We start from the raw sequence: 17,224 nt of genomic DNA, 5'->3' as shown, positions 1-17,224 counted from the left end.
AATATACTGAAGCCTGTCTCTGCTAGATGGGTTTTATCTTAAGATAATATCTCTTCATATGCTTTCAAACACCCCAACATGTTGGTGACTCTTTTATCTCTGGAAGGGTTATTTTTCTTAGCAGAAAGAGGGTTCTAGACAATCACTGTCCACACACTGCAACCCTCTGCTGAAACCTTCAGCTCAGACATGTGAGAAAATAAACACTTTTTTCTCAATGTTTTTTAATCCAAACTAAGCCGGGAAGAAACCAGAATCTGCAGATAATCCATCAATCATTGTTGCCCTAAAATAAAATCCAAAGCTCCCCCAGTTTCCTGGAATATCTAAAAACTGTTTACCAGCAGTACTTTCACATGACAACATCTGAACTACTGTACACTACTTTTATTCCAATTTCATTAATACCAAATAATTATTATGCATTAACACTACACATAATTGCTGCTGTCAAAACAAACTGTCCACCAGATTTTGAAATGAGATGTATTTCTTTCCCTAGGTAGCAACTAGAATGAGAGAGTCTTCTTTCTAGGAATTGTTGGACGGTGTCCCAGTGCAGGGGAGAAGGAGGGCGGGTTCAGGACAGACAGACAGACAGGCAGACTGCAATAGCTGAAATGGATAAAAGAGACAGAGGTTGGATGGGAAAGACAGATACAGCAGGTGAGAAAGGAACAAAAACGTGGCAGAAGAAGATAAGGGAGAAGGTTGGAGAAAACTGGAAATAGGTTGAGAGGCCAATTACGAGAACAGTAGACTGCAGTTCATTAAAAAAAAAAAAAAAAAAAAAAAAAAAAAAAAAACCCACAAAAAAAAAACCAAAAAAAAAAAACCTAGGAAAAAAATAATGATCACCTCCTGCAATAACTAAAAAGCTTTTTTAATGAACAGTTTGCCCAATTCAGCATCTGGGGTGCAGGAGTACCCCCAGTACAGGAGAAAGAAAATTCAGGGGTTCACAAGACACTGTAATTCTCAGACTGGACATTTCTAGACTGCACAAGGAGTGCAGAGCTGTAGGGGACCAAAAACTGCATGGCCGCAAACTCAGGAGAGAGATGCTGCAGACAGAAAGGTAATTCAGAGCTAATCAGTACAAAGTGCCTGACAGAAATTTGGTAGGCTGTACTAGGGATAAATGCACAAGTCAAAAAGCATTCCTGGGTTTTTTTATCCACATCCCAGGGCATTTACCTCTCACTAGCCATGGTGGGCATTTTAAAAATCCCAGAGAAGATGAGAGCCACATCCTCAGTTCAACTGAGCTGTTTCACATCTGAGACATCTCAGAGGGGGATTCACTCAGGAAATATTACTAGAAAGAGATTTGAAAGGAAAATATAATTTAGTGTCCCACAGAGCACTGAGGTTTCAAAATCCTCCCCTGAAACAGCAATTTTAGGAAACAAAGATCAGGAAACCATTAAAAAGGGAAGACAAAAAAAGGGGGAAGTTCTTGAAAAGTGAAAACTGAAAAGTGTCCACTTGTAGTCTGCTTATCAAGGACTGGTCTGGAACATGAAAGAGCTGCTCTGATTTTCACACAACAATTCAAATCTGGAAAATGCTTTTCCAATGCAGAACAATTTATTTCAAAGCTCTGTTTTTGTGAAGGCAATATTCCTGTTAAAAAAAAAAAAAAAGGTTTAAAATTTGTGATATAGAACATCTCTGCATATATAATGTAATCAAAAAAACAGTGACTCATGGAAAATGTACAGAATTAAATGGTTAACACTCCCTATCTCTTGAAAAGGAGTCTTCAACGGTTTTAAAAGTGAGGGTCTTAACTGTATGAAAAAGATTATAAAATTCCCTGCTTGGGAAGGGCTGGGCTCAGCTGTTCACAGAGTGACAGCGTGGGTGTACCAGCAGTCACATCAACACATACAAAACATTTTAAACATTGCTTGTAAAATATTGAGCATGTTAATATTTTGGAAGAATTGCTTTCATATTTAGAAATTTAGATTGAAAGAAAACCATATTATGGGTAACATGGCTGGGTAAGCATGCAGTTAATTTTTTTATTGTGCTTTTCATATATACTAATTTCTCTTCAAAGGAATCACACTAATAATGTTGATGTCACACCTTTCAAAACATGAGAACTTGACTGAGGTTTAATTGCAGGACTGAAATGGCTCAGGCAGAAATAAGTAATATTTTAATGGTCCTTTCCAGGTAAATGATATGCGTGTACACAGCAGAAACAATTTCCTGTCTCCCCCTGGTAAACAATGTATTTAAAGAGGAGTCCTATAAATGTGTATTAGGCGTGGACTGTCTCTGAGGGAACACTTTCCAGCTAAAAACTATTTATAAATGCTTTACAATCCATAGAGTCAATGACCAAAGTGTGATGGTTCTCCCTGGAGTGGCTCCAGCTCTTGTACAAATACAAATTTAAGGGGTATAAGGTACACACATTTTAGATTAAACAGGTGTGCACACAGTTTAGATTAAACAGGCATGCACACCAATAAACTCTGACTTTGGGAAAGACAAGAAACATGCCCAGGACTCCATCTGAAATGCATCAGAGTCTTTGCCCAAAATTATTACTTTCCTTCCACTTTGATTTGAAAACACTCTGAATCTTGTAGGAAATACTCAGAACCCATCAGATCCACAGGATACAAAAAGACTTTAAGGAGCCCAGTGGAGAGGTTGTATAAAATCCCCTATTTAAGGACAGGAGCCTGAACACCTGCACAGATCAATTTGCAGATAAAATGCTGAGCAAAGGGGAGTTTGACAGCAGTAAAAGAGGGAGTCAGAGTGGGAGCTATTAAATACACACAGTCCCTCTGAATTCACCTCATTCCCATTTCCAGTTCACTTTGCTGTGACACACAAAAACATGAGGCAAAAGAGACCCTCCAACACTTACCTGTGCTTTTAGCAAGCAGTGGAAGGTCTGGCCCCTCACATTCACACAATTGTACATGGATGACACTAATTCTTCCTGGGTTTAAAGTGGGAAATATACACCTCACTCTGGACTAGGATCTGACACTTGTACCCAGCATGACTCACTCAAGTTGTCTCACTCACAAATCCCATGGAAAATGGAGTTTCTGTTGTGAAATCCTTTTTCACCCTCAGCACTAGCAGCACACAGAACACTGCTGGAATATTATTTTATCCTAATTGTGTGATGCAAAGCTGCTCTTTGAGGGGTTTGTTTGCTTTTTACTGGCTGTGCTGCAGAGTGCAGAGGAGGATGATTCTGACTTCACCAGTCATATTCAGTGCTTGCCCCGTGCAGTTCCAGAGTGTGACCATACCTGAAAATAAGCAATAATTATTGTACACACTCCCCTTGCCTCCTGACCTGCTGCTCCTGCTGCTTAGGCTGCCACTCAGAGACAGCAGATCCCAATAGTCTGAACAGGTGCAAACCAACCATGAGAGTTCAAAAGATTAAAAAAAGTATATTCTTTGCTGTTTTCTAAGGAACAAATACTGAGCCTTGAATACTGTATTGAAACAAAACTTGTAATGAGTTAAAAAAAAAAAAAAAAAAAAAAAACCAAAAAACAAACAACCAAACAAAACACAAAAAAACTAGCTTTCATTAAGGCTCTTCCAATAATATGAAAAACAAATTTAAAAATCCCCAGCCCAAAAAGCTGCCACATCTGCCTAGCTCTAAACATCCCCAAGCCTTTGGGAGCCGAGCCATATATGTCAGGAAGATGAAGTAAAATGTCTATTTACACACTTGACCTTGTGTAAAGAGAAGTTTCCTTCTTAGCTCCATTCCCAAAATTTAATCTCACAGGACTTCTCTGCCTTCTCCAAGGCAGCAGGAAACTTACTTCAAAAGGTGCCTTGAAGCAGGAATTCTGAACTAAAGGAACACAAGTCCTATTTATGTATCCAGAACTATAGAACAGTCTCTAAGTGTGGCTTTAGTCTCTACTTAATTTCTAAATAGACCCATTTGATATTCTTCCAATTCTTATTCAATCAGAGGCTGAGAGATGTTTGGGAATTGCTGCTCTCAATGGTTGTCAAGAGGATTTTCAAGTAATCTTGATTCTATTAAATGACAATGCCCTGTTTACTTTAATGGGCCAAATGTTGGTCAGATGCACATAAAATACCTGGGTAAAGATTAGAAAATCAGGTCATCAGCTTGCAGCCTTTTGGGGGTAGAGAAAGAGGGGTGCTCCTCAGTGCCACTAAATCTACATATAAACAATTGCACTCGAGGCAGCTGTGTTCTAGGGGGGAGCTTTCAAGCTGCAAATAGGCTCAAATGTTTGCCTTTGTGTGTGAGCGAAGTGGTTAGTCCTGAAAGCAATTTGACACATTTTATTCAGTTATCAGCTGCTGCTAGCATAAACAGTTTTGAAAATCTCCACTCAAATCCATCTGTGATCATCTGGGCTGGATGAAGCAGAATGGTATGTGGCTGTTTGGGAGAACAATGAGCAATGAGCACTCGCCGGAGTTCAGAATCTCACATTGTTCAGATGAATCAGGGAAAACATCGGGTGTACTGCGACTTCCGACAGATCAGCTGGAGTGAAAGCACATTCTTCTCCTCAGCCCTATTAGCAGAGTGCTGCTCTTTTCCCACACTGTACGAGACCTCCTGTTTTCTCTTTTATTTTTCTGCGTCTATTGTGCATTTTTGAGTTTTACAGTTCACATAAGGGGTTAGATCCTGAGAGATGATGAGCAATTGCTATGCACACTGCCTTAAAGAGGTGTTCCAGAAAACCTCCTCTGTTTAAAATTCAGTTGTCTTTACATATTTTTTACATCAGCCTTATTGCTGGGTTTTTGAAACAAGAGGAAGGCAATTGCTTTGAATAACATATTATTTCCTACTGTGTACATAAACTGGAAAACATTCTGTGTCCTTTATGCTGCAAAACAATTTCTCTACGTTCAGTTAATATATTTTTACCTTCTAAATTTCAGATAACTAGCACAGGAAACAGAATTGAGGAGGCTGATTCTTTTTCGGATGGATGAAAACCTGTGAATTTCATTCTAAAAAATAACTGACTGAAGTAAGAGCCAGAGCTGAAAGCCAGAACCCACAGTTCCTGCTGGGTTTGGAAGAACTATGAAATTTAGAATTGCCTGTAAGGTATTCATGAAACTTGGGGTTCCAAATGCATAAAACGCTAAACTCCAACCTCCTTGACATTTCACATCCTTCAGTCAGGTTTGATGTTTGGATCTACACAAGCTGACTGGAGTTGGGGCTTTCATTGTGATTGAGTGGCATAAACAGTCCAATAGAGCAGCAAGAAAACTCCATAGAAAGATTGGACTCTTCAAAGGGTGTGCACTGGCAGCTCTTGTTGGGAAGTCATCTTTTCTGATGAAGCAGCCTTATCCCTCAATAATTTCCCATTCTTGTTCAGTCTGTGGGAAGTACTGAGGGAGGACATTCCCCTTCATGGATGTTTTGCCCAGAAATTCTCTATTATTTGCAGGCAGGCTGTGTTTGGGTGTTTAGCACAGATCATCCCTCAGCTGTGTTTGCCCACCTGGACTCTCAGCATCATTTGTGTGGGATCTCTGTACTCTACATCTGTCATTAAAGTATTTTGCATGATACCTGCTCTTAGAGATATACTATCACATGCTCTTATCTCGAGTCATATTAAATATATCCTTAGAAGTTGTGGGTTTGCCGAGAGGCTTCCTGAGGCCCTAATCCCAGCTTGGGAAAGGAACTGACTCTTTTAGAGAAAACTGTTCAGTGGTGCATATGGAAAAGAATGATAAATAGTGCCACCAGCTATTTGTGAGATTTGCAATAGTGTTTCTTCAAGTGGTAGAACAATATTCTCTAAGAACATTACAAGTGATAACAACTGTCATAAATTAAAAAGAGTATTAAATTCAGTGACAGCAACATTTTCAAAGTAAGTATTCAGCTTAATAGCAAGAAAAATTCAGCGTTAGACTCTTGAACTGGATGAGAAATAGTTATTACTCCACTACCCACACTGTGAGATAGTGAAGAAAGGTTTCAGGTGAAATTTTCATTTTTAATAAATTTCATACAAATTCAAAGAATAACATCATTTTTTGTTAGCTCAGTTGCAAAAGTTCATGTCCTAAGCATTAAAAATATGTTTTAATGTCAAGCTTTAATTGCTGTCACAAAAATTATGTTGAAATCATCCATAGAACATGATTCTGTATGGATAAAACAGGTTGAAAAGGAGGGAATTAATAATTTTCTACTGCTACAGATGAGCTGTGTTATATAACCAGTTATATAACTTAACTCTGTACAGACTTTGTGTATAAACCACCCACCTCCTGTACAGAAGGTTGGCTGAGTGTCCTCAGATTGGAGCACTTTTCTTCTGCACATGGTCATGGAATGGCCTGGGTTGGAATGAAGCTTAAAGCCCATCCAGCCCCACCCCTGCCATGTGCAGGGACACCTCCCACTGTCCCAGGCTGCTCCAAGCCCCAATGTCCAACCTGGCCTTGGGCACTGCCAGGGATCCAGGGGCAGCCACAGCTTCTCTGGGCACCCTGTGCCAGGGCCTGCCCACCCTGCCAGGGAACAATTCCTGCCCAAGATCCCATCCAGCCCTGCCCTCTGCCACTGGCAGCTATTCCCTGGGGCCTGGCCCTCCAAGATCCTGAGGAATTGTCCCTCTCTGGTTTCCCTGCAGCCCCTCAGACCCTGGAAGGAGCTGTGGGGTCTCCACACAACCTTCTCCTCTCCAGGCTGAGCAGCCTCAGCTCTCCCAGCCTGGCTCCACAGGGGAGGGGATCCGCTCCCCTCAGCATCTCTGTGGGCTCCCCACAGCACCATGACAATGACCATAGGTACCCTTCAACACATGGAAAAATGCCAAACTCACCCTGCCAAAAATTAACCAGCCAAGCAACCACCTCGGGCAACTGCAAAGCTAATAAATGCCCTCTTTTGAGAAACACTTGGGGAGACACAAATGAATTTGAGAGAACCCGGAAAAAAAAAACAAAAAACACCACAAACAAACCTGCCCTCACAGCCCTCTTCTCTGCTCTCACCTCCTTTCTCTGTGTTTCTGTATCATTTGAGAAATCTGTTAAAGCTGGCATATCTTACTTATTCATTCACCCCATAATCCCTTGTAGGGTGTAAAATGAACTGAGTGTGTCCTCTTTCAGAGGTGCACATCTGTTATTTCCATAGTTATCAGCATTCCACTCAATGGGAAGGTGCCACTCTTGCAGCAGTGCTGTGACAGGGTTTGGCTCTGAGAATGGTTTGACCTTTAAAATTGCATTGACTCATCCCTGTTTGGGGCATCTCTGTGGGCTCTCCAAGTGTACAACAGAAATATCTCCTCCAGTCTTGGGAGGTTCAGCACCGCCCAGCTGGAGACATCCATCAGCTGGAGTGCACTGCAGGCTTCAGCTGCACGGAGCTGCAGAGGCAGCTGTGCCTGCATTTGGTTCTCCCCTGGGACTGGGAATCCTGCAAACTTCACAGACATTTCCCATCAGCTCAGCTGCCCAAAGTGTCAGCTGGTGCTGTGCAAACTGGCACAGCACAGCTTTGTTTGGATGAATGGTTAGCATTTAAAACACATTCCAGACAAGGTCCTTGGCAAACTGCAAGCGAAGACGTGTGCTTTGATTTCCCCCATTTGTAACCACATATCCCCGCTCCTGTTTTCCTCCTGCAGCTCCAGTTTCACAGGCAGGCAGCACTGTAGTCATTCAGCTCCAGTTTTTCCCAGCTGCCCCAAACTCCTGGCCTTCTGCATACAGCCTGACTCAAGTCAAGGACTCAGTGTTTATTAGTGGAGTTCTGAGCAGTAAAACTTCTGTGTTGAAGCTTGGACACAGAGCACTACAGCCAACACACTTCCCCACAAAAATGCATCACCTTACAGCAGCTGCAACAAAAAATGTCCCCATCTCTGTGATAAAGCAGGTAATCAGATGTGCGAAACTCTGCTGTGTGTAATGCTCTGTGGATGTATCTGTTTTAATCAAAATGCATATACAAAGCAATACAAACAAGTAAGCAGAAGAAGAATATAGGAAGGTAGAGCCCTATTTTGCATTGAGTGTCAGGGGTTAGGTGAGGAGTTCAGTACCAAGAGAACCTTACTGCTGGTGATGGACATGGGTTCTGCTTTGTACAGCTTTTTAAATCTCTCTTCAGAGAGTTCACTGGAGAGGTTTTGATCTGGGGCTCCTGGCTGCACAAAGAGTGCAGCCACCCAAGGTCATGCAGCAAGTCAGTAGTTTAATTAGGATTTGATCTCAGAATTTTTCTAGTTCTTGGCTACATGCTCTAACAAGCAGCTGCTACAACCTTCTAAAGATATTTATTTAGATGGTCTGTGGCCAAGAATGAAACCTATTCCAGGCAGCTGTGGTCACCACTCATTCTGTTATTCCAAAATCTAGATAAATCGCCACACAGTGAAGTGCTTGGATAGCAGTTTCATAAGAAGGGATTTGGAGTTACAGTGGGATGCAAGCTGGACATGAATCATCACTTAGGTGTTGCACAAAAGGAAACTCCATACTGGGATTATAAGCAAAACTCTGACCTGCAGGACACACAGAGAATTATGTGAGCTCAGCTCAGCACTCACAAGTCCTCAGTTAATTTAAGTCCACTTTTGGGAAACACTTGGAGAGACACAAATGAATTTGAGAGAACCCAGAAGTGAGGGGGAAAAAAAATCAGAGACCAAGAAACTCAGCTGACAGGAGGAAAAAAAAAAAAAAACAACAAAAACCCATCAAATGGAGAATTCAATCTGCTCACCAAGCTGTGGTGAGCAGGGCATCAAGCCCAGGGATTACACTGCAACAAATAAGGTATTGCTTAGAGGGCAGAGAGAACCTGCAGAAAGGGGAACAACAGAAGGGTGAAATGGATTCATTTGTGAGCCACTCTGCTACAAGGAGCACAGCAGACACTGAAAGAACACAGCTGAACTGGATTTTGTGGTTCTTTCCAGCACTGCAGTGTGCTGGATTGTACTGGTGTGATGAAACCTTAATCACCATTTACGCATTTCAAGCATCAAACTCTACTTAGTGTGATGTTTCAGTGGCCACTGGTGTCCACAGAGTACTGGAAAATCAGTGTCCAACTCTCTCCCACCCACACTTGCATCTATGTTATCAAAGCATCCATGCAGAGATGTCCTGATAGACACCACACCCTCTGTGCCACCCCTTTTGTCACACCCCAGGCACAGAAAGGGGTTTTGTCTTTGGTAAAACCCAGCAAAGTTTTTCTCAGCCCATTTCCTCATCCTGGTCAAACAGATCAACTTATTCCACATGGTGTGGTGTAATCCACCAACCTGCTGAGGATTTCATCTCAGCAAACAGGTCATCACTGGATGCTGAGACAACAGCAGCCCTTTGTTAGGATGGACTCCTGAGGAAGGCAACTCCTGACTGACCACCAGCTGGGCTCTGAATCACCTCCTAGTAGTTAAATGCCATAAGAACCATATTTCCTTAAGATACCAGCATGTGAGATAGCTCAGGAGAACCTCAGGGAAATAATAACTTGTGCTCCCATAGATTTCCCCAATCCCCATCCAAACAACCCTCTGTGGATGAAGAGACCAAGCTGTAGCTTTAGTGACATGAACAGTTTGGGAGTGGGAAGAAAATATAATCAATATTTCATTCAGAAGCACCAAATCAGATGTCCACAAACAAGAGGAATTAGGCTTCAAGTGATATCCTGCAAAGGTGTTGACACACACTATGCCTTGACAGCCCAGCTGGCAAATGCGGATGTCATTCAGTGCTCCGAATTTCCCAGTGAATGGCATGCCAAAATCTCACTAGAATAAGAAATTGTGCACCAAATGCCAATCATTCATTATTTTCTAACTCTCTAAGGAGTATTTTTCATTCAGTTTGGCATTTATAAAGGGAAAAAAAACCCACCATGCCTCTATGAATGAAAATTCTGCACCTTCATATCAAGGCAAGGCTGACACGACGTGTGCAGCCAGGCTTCTCTGAGGGATGGCCATGGGCAGGGTATGGAAATGGACATACTGTGAGGGAAAACAAAAGCCTCATTAATGTGCCATTGAATTTAATAAAAGAAATGAAAATGAAACCTAGACTATGTTCTTAGTTTTTCCCTGTTCATTTTCATTTTCTAGATTATCAGTCTAGAAGGGAGAAGGGAAAAAAGCAAGCACAGAAATACCTCCAAATGCCATAATCAATAACTCAAAGGGACTGGAATGAATAATGCAATATCTTGCCTAGATTTTACATCTGTTATAAGCTGGTTAAGTAATGTATTCTGAAATATAGAAGGACAATCACAATGTCTGTGTGCATGTTAGTGAGGGGACACTAGAAAACAGAAAGAACACATAAGAGTTGGAGGGAAAATTTAGCTCCTAAAAATAGTAGGGTCTCCAATTTTCTTAGTTTGAGGGACAATGTTTACAGTATATGAAGTGACTTTTGATATCAATTTATTTGAATCTTTCAATTCGTGTTGACCTGCTGCAACACATACACAGAATCTTCTCTCAACCAAGTCTGACCACCCAAGCAATTACTCAAATTGACCATGACTTGAGCTTATGTGAGATATTTTCAAGAAAATCAATCTTGCCACGAAAATATTTTACATATTTTCAACAATTGTACTTATTTCAATGTTATGTTTTAAATCAGATTTCGTTTAAAACTGTGGTTCAGTTATTAATATTAATATTACTAAGAACTTGAAGTGAAACAAAGGTTATATGTGACCTATTTTTTGTCCTTTTTTAAACTGGGAACAACATCCAGTTACTTGCATTCTGCAGAGGAGCATCAGTCACCTAAAGCCTTTTGTGAAGTGGATTCCAGCTTACACGTTTGTGTCATGTTTTGTGCTTTCCACTCCTGGAAGCAGCGAAATTTAAAATAATTCCAAGTGTGCAACAGAGATGGGAACTGAGAAAATAAATGCACAGCCCAGGTCAAGGGAAGGGCAGAGCCAAGGGAAGGTGGCTGTCCTGGCTTTTGCTCCCTGGGCTTGCAGCCTCCCCCAGGGCAGAGCCCGGCTCCTCTGGGAGCCAGGGCAGAGCAGGAGCCGGGCATTGTCTGAAAGGTGGGATAAGGACATCTGCTGCCCCAGGCAGAGCACTGAGCACAACGGGTGCCTTGAAAAATGGCAACAGATAAGGGATGAATGAAGGTGCCTGTGACCTTCCCTGTGCAAGGGCTTGGAGCAGTCAGAAACTCAGAGAAAAGGCATTTATTTTTCCCCCTGTTGTGTGTTAAACTGTTGCTTCTCATGGGGGCACCATGGAGAGCCATCACTTCTGCCACGGACCTTCTTTAAGAAGAATAAATTAAAGTATTATGGATATGATTCAGTACACTAATATACTATTTGATTCAATACACTAATATACTATTTTCACCCAAATCAGTGGTGATCTCAGCACAATACACTACCAGAATCAACCTCAGCCTTTTCTGTTCATGGTGAACATGCAAACAATCCAATAAAGTCAGTGTCTGTATAGACACAAGGACTCATCACATCTTGAATTTTAACAGCAGCCATTTGGCTCTTTCCATTTTCACCATGCCCAAGAACCCACAGAGCTATAAAATTATTTTCAAGGCAGCATATGAAGAAAAAAAAAAAAAAGGAAAAAGAAAAAGAAGCAGTGGATTATTTTGGCTCAAATGGATTTTAGATAATATGCCTTTTTCTTCTGGAATAAGGAAAATAATCTAACAAATTGTTTTTGCCCTATGTGCAACATTCTCCTCCTAAAATGATGTATTGGAGCGATAGCTTGAGTGAAGCTTAAAAAAAAATAAAGAAAAGAGAAAGGAAAAAGAAAAAAAAAATCAAAAGAAGCCTAAGATTCACAGTATTTCCAGGGAAGTTACTTATCCAATTATACATATAATCATGCATGGCTAAAGCACACAGGTGCACAGAGAGCCCCCAGCTATCTCTACTGCCAGGAGAAAATGGCATTCTTAAGGAAAGTCTTTCAGTTCTTCCTAAATCTCCATGAACACCAAAGCCAACAGTGAGAACCAAATAATCAGAGAGCTCACCTGGAGCTGGTCCTGCCTCTGCACAGCCAGGATGTGCTGACACCTGCAGGATGCCTCATTCCCTGGGAGCTGGGGAACTGGAGCTGAAATTCTTCCAGGAGCCAGGATTTGCCAGACTTGCCATATTCCTGATGAATTCTGCAGCAGCTCAGCTCCTGGACACAGGGAAAGGATTATCCTGCCAATCTCCATCCAGGACCCTGAGTGATGACAACCATTTCTCCTTTTCTTTGGAATTATTAGCAAATGTGACCAAATCTGTGAGCAGGCAACCTACGTAGTCCATTCTTTTCAAATACAGGATCTGGGGTGTGTAAAATAAAAAAAAGAAATAAATAAACAAACAGCAAGCTTAGTTCTCAGTTTTGTGACCTATTTTTGTACCACTCATTTAAGACATAACCCCCTGTACCAACAAATCCAATTTTCCCTCATCAGCTAGCCCAGAGAACAAAGCAGATGGATTCACAGTCATGCACAAAAACTTGTCATTACAGAACATAAGATGCCCTTCACAGAATTAACTTGTGAAAAATGCAGCAATGAGCTGTTCCTGGAGAGCTTTCTGGGAGCTCCCTCTCATCCTCCCCACTGCCCAGGCCTGGAGGAAGGTCCCATAACTCACAGGTGTCCATGCCCCTATGGTTATGGGATCAGCCTCACTCACAAACATTAATTCTGAGATTTATGGGTTGCAGGGCCAGGAAGAACTGTTGGGACAGTCCACACTGACCTTCCTCACCACACAGAACAATAATTTTTGCATCAAGTCTGTCAGATCTGCTGAGCTGTAAAATCTCTCTCGGAACATTGTTTAGCCTTCATTAAAAGATTACAGCTGATAGGAAATTCTAATCTGTCAGAAATTATTTCCTCACTGGCCTTTATAAACAGTCCCTCTATTTCCATTCTGAATTGGTCTGGGTTTGCCTTCCACTTGCTGTAACTCCTTACACTTTTTCACTAATTAAAGAGCAATCAGAAAATTCTTAGACATCAAGACAAGATAAAGTGTCCTTTTGAAAAAAGTTAAAGAGTTTGGCCTTTTCTTACCTTCCTTGCTATGATCTATTTCATCACTTTTCTGAACAGGGTTCTCCTTCAAATGTTTGCTGAGCTTTTACGGGTTTTTTATTTCTTCTTTCCAATTTTATTTCTTTTCTAATATTTGCCAATATTCAAAAATCCTTGTCTCCCCAGATCCACATACAGGGGAAATAAAATTGCTTTACTCCATAAATGTTCACTATAAAATTAGTGTGAGACACAATATTTGCTCTTGTGAGGAAAGGACCTGTTATGTCCAATTTTCAAATACAAAAAAAATAGACATAAAAGTGCTCTGAGTAACACCATAAAGGAGGCATGTGGCAGAATAGGGACTTCAACACCTACCCAGCTCCAGCATAGCCATAAAGAAAAGATTATCCTACCCCTTAATTAAGCACAGAACAACTTCCAGCACTTAGAAAAACAGATTAATGCAAGTTCTTAAGTCTGTTTGTGTCTTCTAATATTAATTATGATCAGCAGTTATGTTATTTATGACTTTTAACATACTGTGTGGCATGTAAACCAATTTTCCTTATTAAAAAAAAGATGCTGCTCAGTTTCTGAGATTTTCCATGCAAAAAAAAAAATGTTTAAGAAGGAATTGTGCTTTAATTTCTTTACTGCTCTTCAGAGAAACACAAACCCACATTTGCCCTTTATCCACATCTCTGCTGGCACCAGAGCACTGCTTCTTTCTTGCGCTCCAGGTTCAGAGTCTGTCACCTCCAGGCTGAGGGGACACAGCATTTTCCCAAGTGCTCTGGCACCCTCCTGGCTCCAGCTCCCTGTGAGTCTCTTTGCTGCTCGTGGCTACTGCAGCTATTTAATAAATGGCAGAGACCTCACAGTCTGATGTGATGGATAACAGAAACCGACTCAAGAGATGATCCTGCATATATCATATAATTTTTTTTATTTTATTATTTCATTTTGCATTAAATATATTCCTCTTTTTTTCTTCCTTTTTTTTTTTATTTTTTTTTATTTTTTTTTTATTTTTTCTTTTTTTTAGCAATTTTCTCTTTTCTAGAAATAGAAACATTCAGTGCCCTGTGCTAAAGCACAGGAATCGTGTTTCCTGAGACAATGAGCACTTACCAAACACAACCGCTGGTGATCAGAAAGTCTTCCATGCTGATGCCAAGACACTGGAAATAGTAGAGCAGAGCAATTTTGTTCTCATTGTTCTAGGGTCACACTATTCTCTCAAAAAAAAGGGAGATGCATTGTGGCAGAAATGATAGATGGATCATCTTCCCCTCTCTCCCCTGACCTTCTGCAGACTTCTCCACCTTTTCAATTTCTCATCCCTCTGTGCAAATTATCTCCAGCAATGCAAGGCTTGCTTCTGTTACACCCTGATAATGAGCATTTTAAAAGTAGCTTTTCTTAGGAGAAGTTACTCACACTCATGCTTTCCAATGATTCTCATACTTAGGGCTGAATTTTTACTTATTTTCAAAGCTTTATCTACAATGTGTTGAAGTGATTTTAATTATTCTATTTTATTATCATTCAGTGTGCCCATACAGTGCATTAATCCTTCTCATACTGCCGCAAAGACAAAGAAAAACTCTCATAGTGATTTTGGGTTTATTCCAAATTTACTGGCTAAGGCTTCAGCTTGAACAGGAGTGCACTTTTATTACTTTATTTATTTATTTATTTTTAATCTGAAATAGAAAAGGAATTGCTTCTGTGGCAGTTTCCTTATGTACAAGTTAAAAATTGCTGTATCATGTGTGCCACTGTAGGCAGGACTGGGGAAGTCCCAGGTGAAAGACAATGCAATTAAACCTCATGGCTTTTACTCAGCCATGATTTTGGGGACAAAAATAATCTGGACACTGAGAAAGCTAATCCAGCATAAGAGGGTTTTTCAGAGACCAGAATAAACATCTTCTATCAGGATTTATTTCTTAAAATATTGCTACTAGAGGTATCTTGCAGGGGTTTTAAGGCTTAAAGCAATGAAGGCAGGGTGGATAAAGAGAGAGCCATTTTTGGGGCCAGAAGGAACTCGAATGGACAAAAAGGCACAGCAAGACACATTCCATGGGGTGAGAGGCAGCAGGTCAGCCAAGACTTCCTTCATATACACAGGTATTTTCCAGTTAAGTTCCCATTATTAACTCCTTCCAAAAATCCAACTCCTTTTCTTGGAGTTAAATTTTTCTTTAAAGTATTTTTTAAATTTCGATTTCTTAATGCTTTCACTAAATATTTTTAATTCTAGTCAACACAGGAAGGTTTCCTCCCACTTTCTGTTCAGTATTTAGACATAACTTAGCCTCCTAACAAATTTTAAAAGACTCTGCTGGAGAAAAGATGAAACCATATTATTCTCATTTTCAATCTCATAAGGAGGAAATGAGTAACAAAAAATCAGAGAATATAGGCAAAGTCTCTGAATTACTCATTACGTGCCTCTCTCTGTACACTGATGGTGTTTTAAATTTATTTTACAAGACATACTTTGAAATTGCAGAAACAGACTTCCATCCTTAAAAGGATATGTTAAAATTAAAGATTTTCTTACAGGGATAATTAAATTCAAATAAAGTCTGAAAGGGTTTGTTGGTTTGGGGTTTTTTTTAATTGCAAGAATATATTTTTATAATCTTTAAAAAGAATAAGCCTGTAAGAACTAAAAAAAGGTTCTTCTCCAACTCCAATCCTTTAAAATTGGAATAAAAACAGAGGTACCATTGGGCAAATCTCATTTTCTGACCTATATTTAGCCTGAAAAACATAAAAATGCAATTAAAAAAAAAAAAAAAAAGAAAAAGCCAAAAAAATCTGGCATTTTAATGAATAATTTGTACCTGCTAGGGAAGAAAACTTCATTGTCTATTACTGATCGTTCCATTCATTCTGGTCAAGAGAAAAACAAAACAAAACAAAAGATTCTTGTTTGTATTTCTATTGTCCCTCACTGAAGTAGATCAGCTTTGCAAGAAAACACCCTTGTCCCAAACCGTGTCCTTCAAGGACTGGGTGAAACTGCCCCAGGTTTGTGCAGGTCTGTTTGTGCTGAAATGACCCAGCAGGCAGCAAAGGAACCTCAAGAAACATTTTTATGTCAATAAAACGTTGAACATGATAAATACATAAGAAATATGGCTAATCTAAGCCATGAAATATTTGACTTCATCCATAAATATTATCCCAATGAGTAGGGATTGAACTATTTTATGGGAGTTTCAATGTATAAAAAGTAATCTTGGACAAAATGTTGCAATATGTCAAAACAGAAGGGACAGTGATGCATTAATTGATTGCACCCACACAACGATGAAAGAGTTACTGGTAGTCAATTTTCATATTATATTTTGCATCCCAACATATATTTACACTATTCCCTTGTTCAACTGTGTAAATCTGACTTTCAATATTACCTACCCTCAATTAGCTTTGATATTTCCAGTTTAGTTCTGAATAAGATGTACATTTATATCCAAATGAAATTTCTTTCTTAAAATTTTCCTTAAAATAGCTTTGCTTTGGGATAATTGTAGGGGATGAGACAGAGAGATCCAAGTTTGTTTTTCCCATTCTTTGCAGTGTGTGGCAAACATCCTGAAAATAAAGTTGTTTTATTTTCATGATTTGAGAGGTTATTTCACATCGAGCTGAACATTTTTACTGGGTAGCTGTGCATCAAAGATTTCACCCTCTGAAGGTCACAGAAACAGTTTTCTTATACTATTTTTAATAGAAAGGCAAATTATTCTATGGCACACAAGATTTTTTCCCATCCCTCAGCCACCCTCTCACCTCTCAGTTAAAACTCCTCAGTGCATTCCCCCTGCAGTGAAGGATGCTCAGAGGTGCAGCTAAACCCTGCTGGGAGCCCTCCCGAAAGAGGAAATGCTGTGCTCTTGTGAGCTGAGAATGTGAGGAGGGAGAGCTCAGAGGGAGTTCTGCCCTGTGAGAGCAGCAATCCCTAAGGAAATCCCTCATGGAGCCCTCAGGCCTTTCCTGTGGAAGGAATCACCACAACTCCACCCTGTTGCCCAGGGTTTTAAAAGAAACTTTGGTGTGGATCCCAGGAACACACACCTGAGGGTTTAACCTGGGACTCCTCCATCCTGCCTGGGTGAGC

The 17,224-nt window shown here is 40.3% G+C and overlaps 1 long non-coding RNA gene across 1 annotated transcript in view; it reads right to left on the bottom strand.

Moving 5' to 3' along the window:
* LOC310914002 overlaps positions 1-17,023 on the bottom strand; it is a 49,460-nt gene extending 32,437 nt beyond the window's left edge. Inside the window, exons 1-2 of the long non-coding RNA XR_014590941.1 lie at positions 16,897-17,023; positions 12,067-12,370 (exon numbers count right to left, since the gene is read on the bottom strand). This is a non-coding gene — a long non-coding RNA (uncharacterized lncRNA). The remainder of the gene's footprint in view (positions 1-12,066; positions 12,371-16,896) is intronic.
* Between the last annotated feature and the right edge of the window lie 201 nt (positions 17,024-17,224).

Source organism: Zosterops lateralis (genome assembly GCF_965231275.1).
Source record: "Zosterops lateralis genome assembly, chromosome: 12".
Classification (NCBI taxonomy): Eukaryota; Metazoa; Chordata; class Aves; order Passeriformes; family Zosteropidae; genus Zosterops; species Zosterops lateralis.
This window is presented reverse-complemented; position numbering and strand designations above follow the sequence as displayed.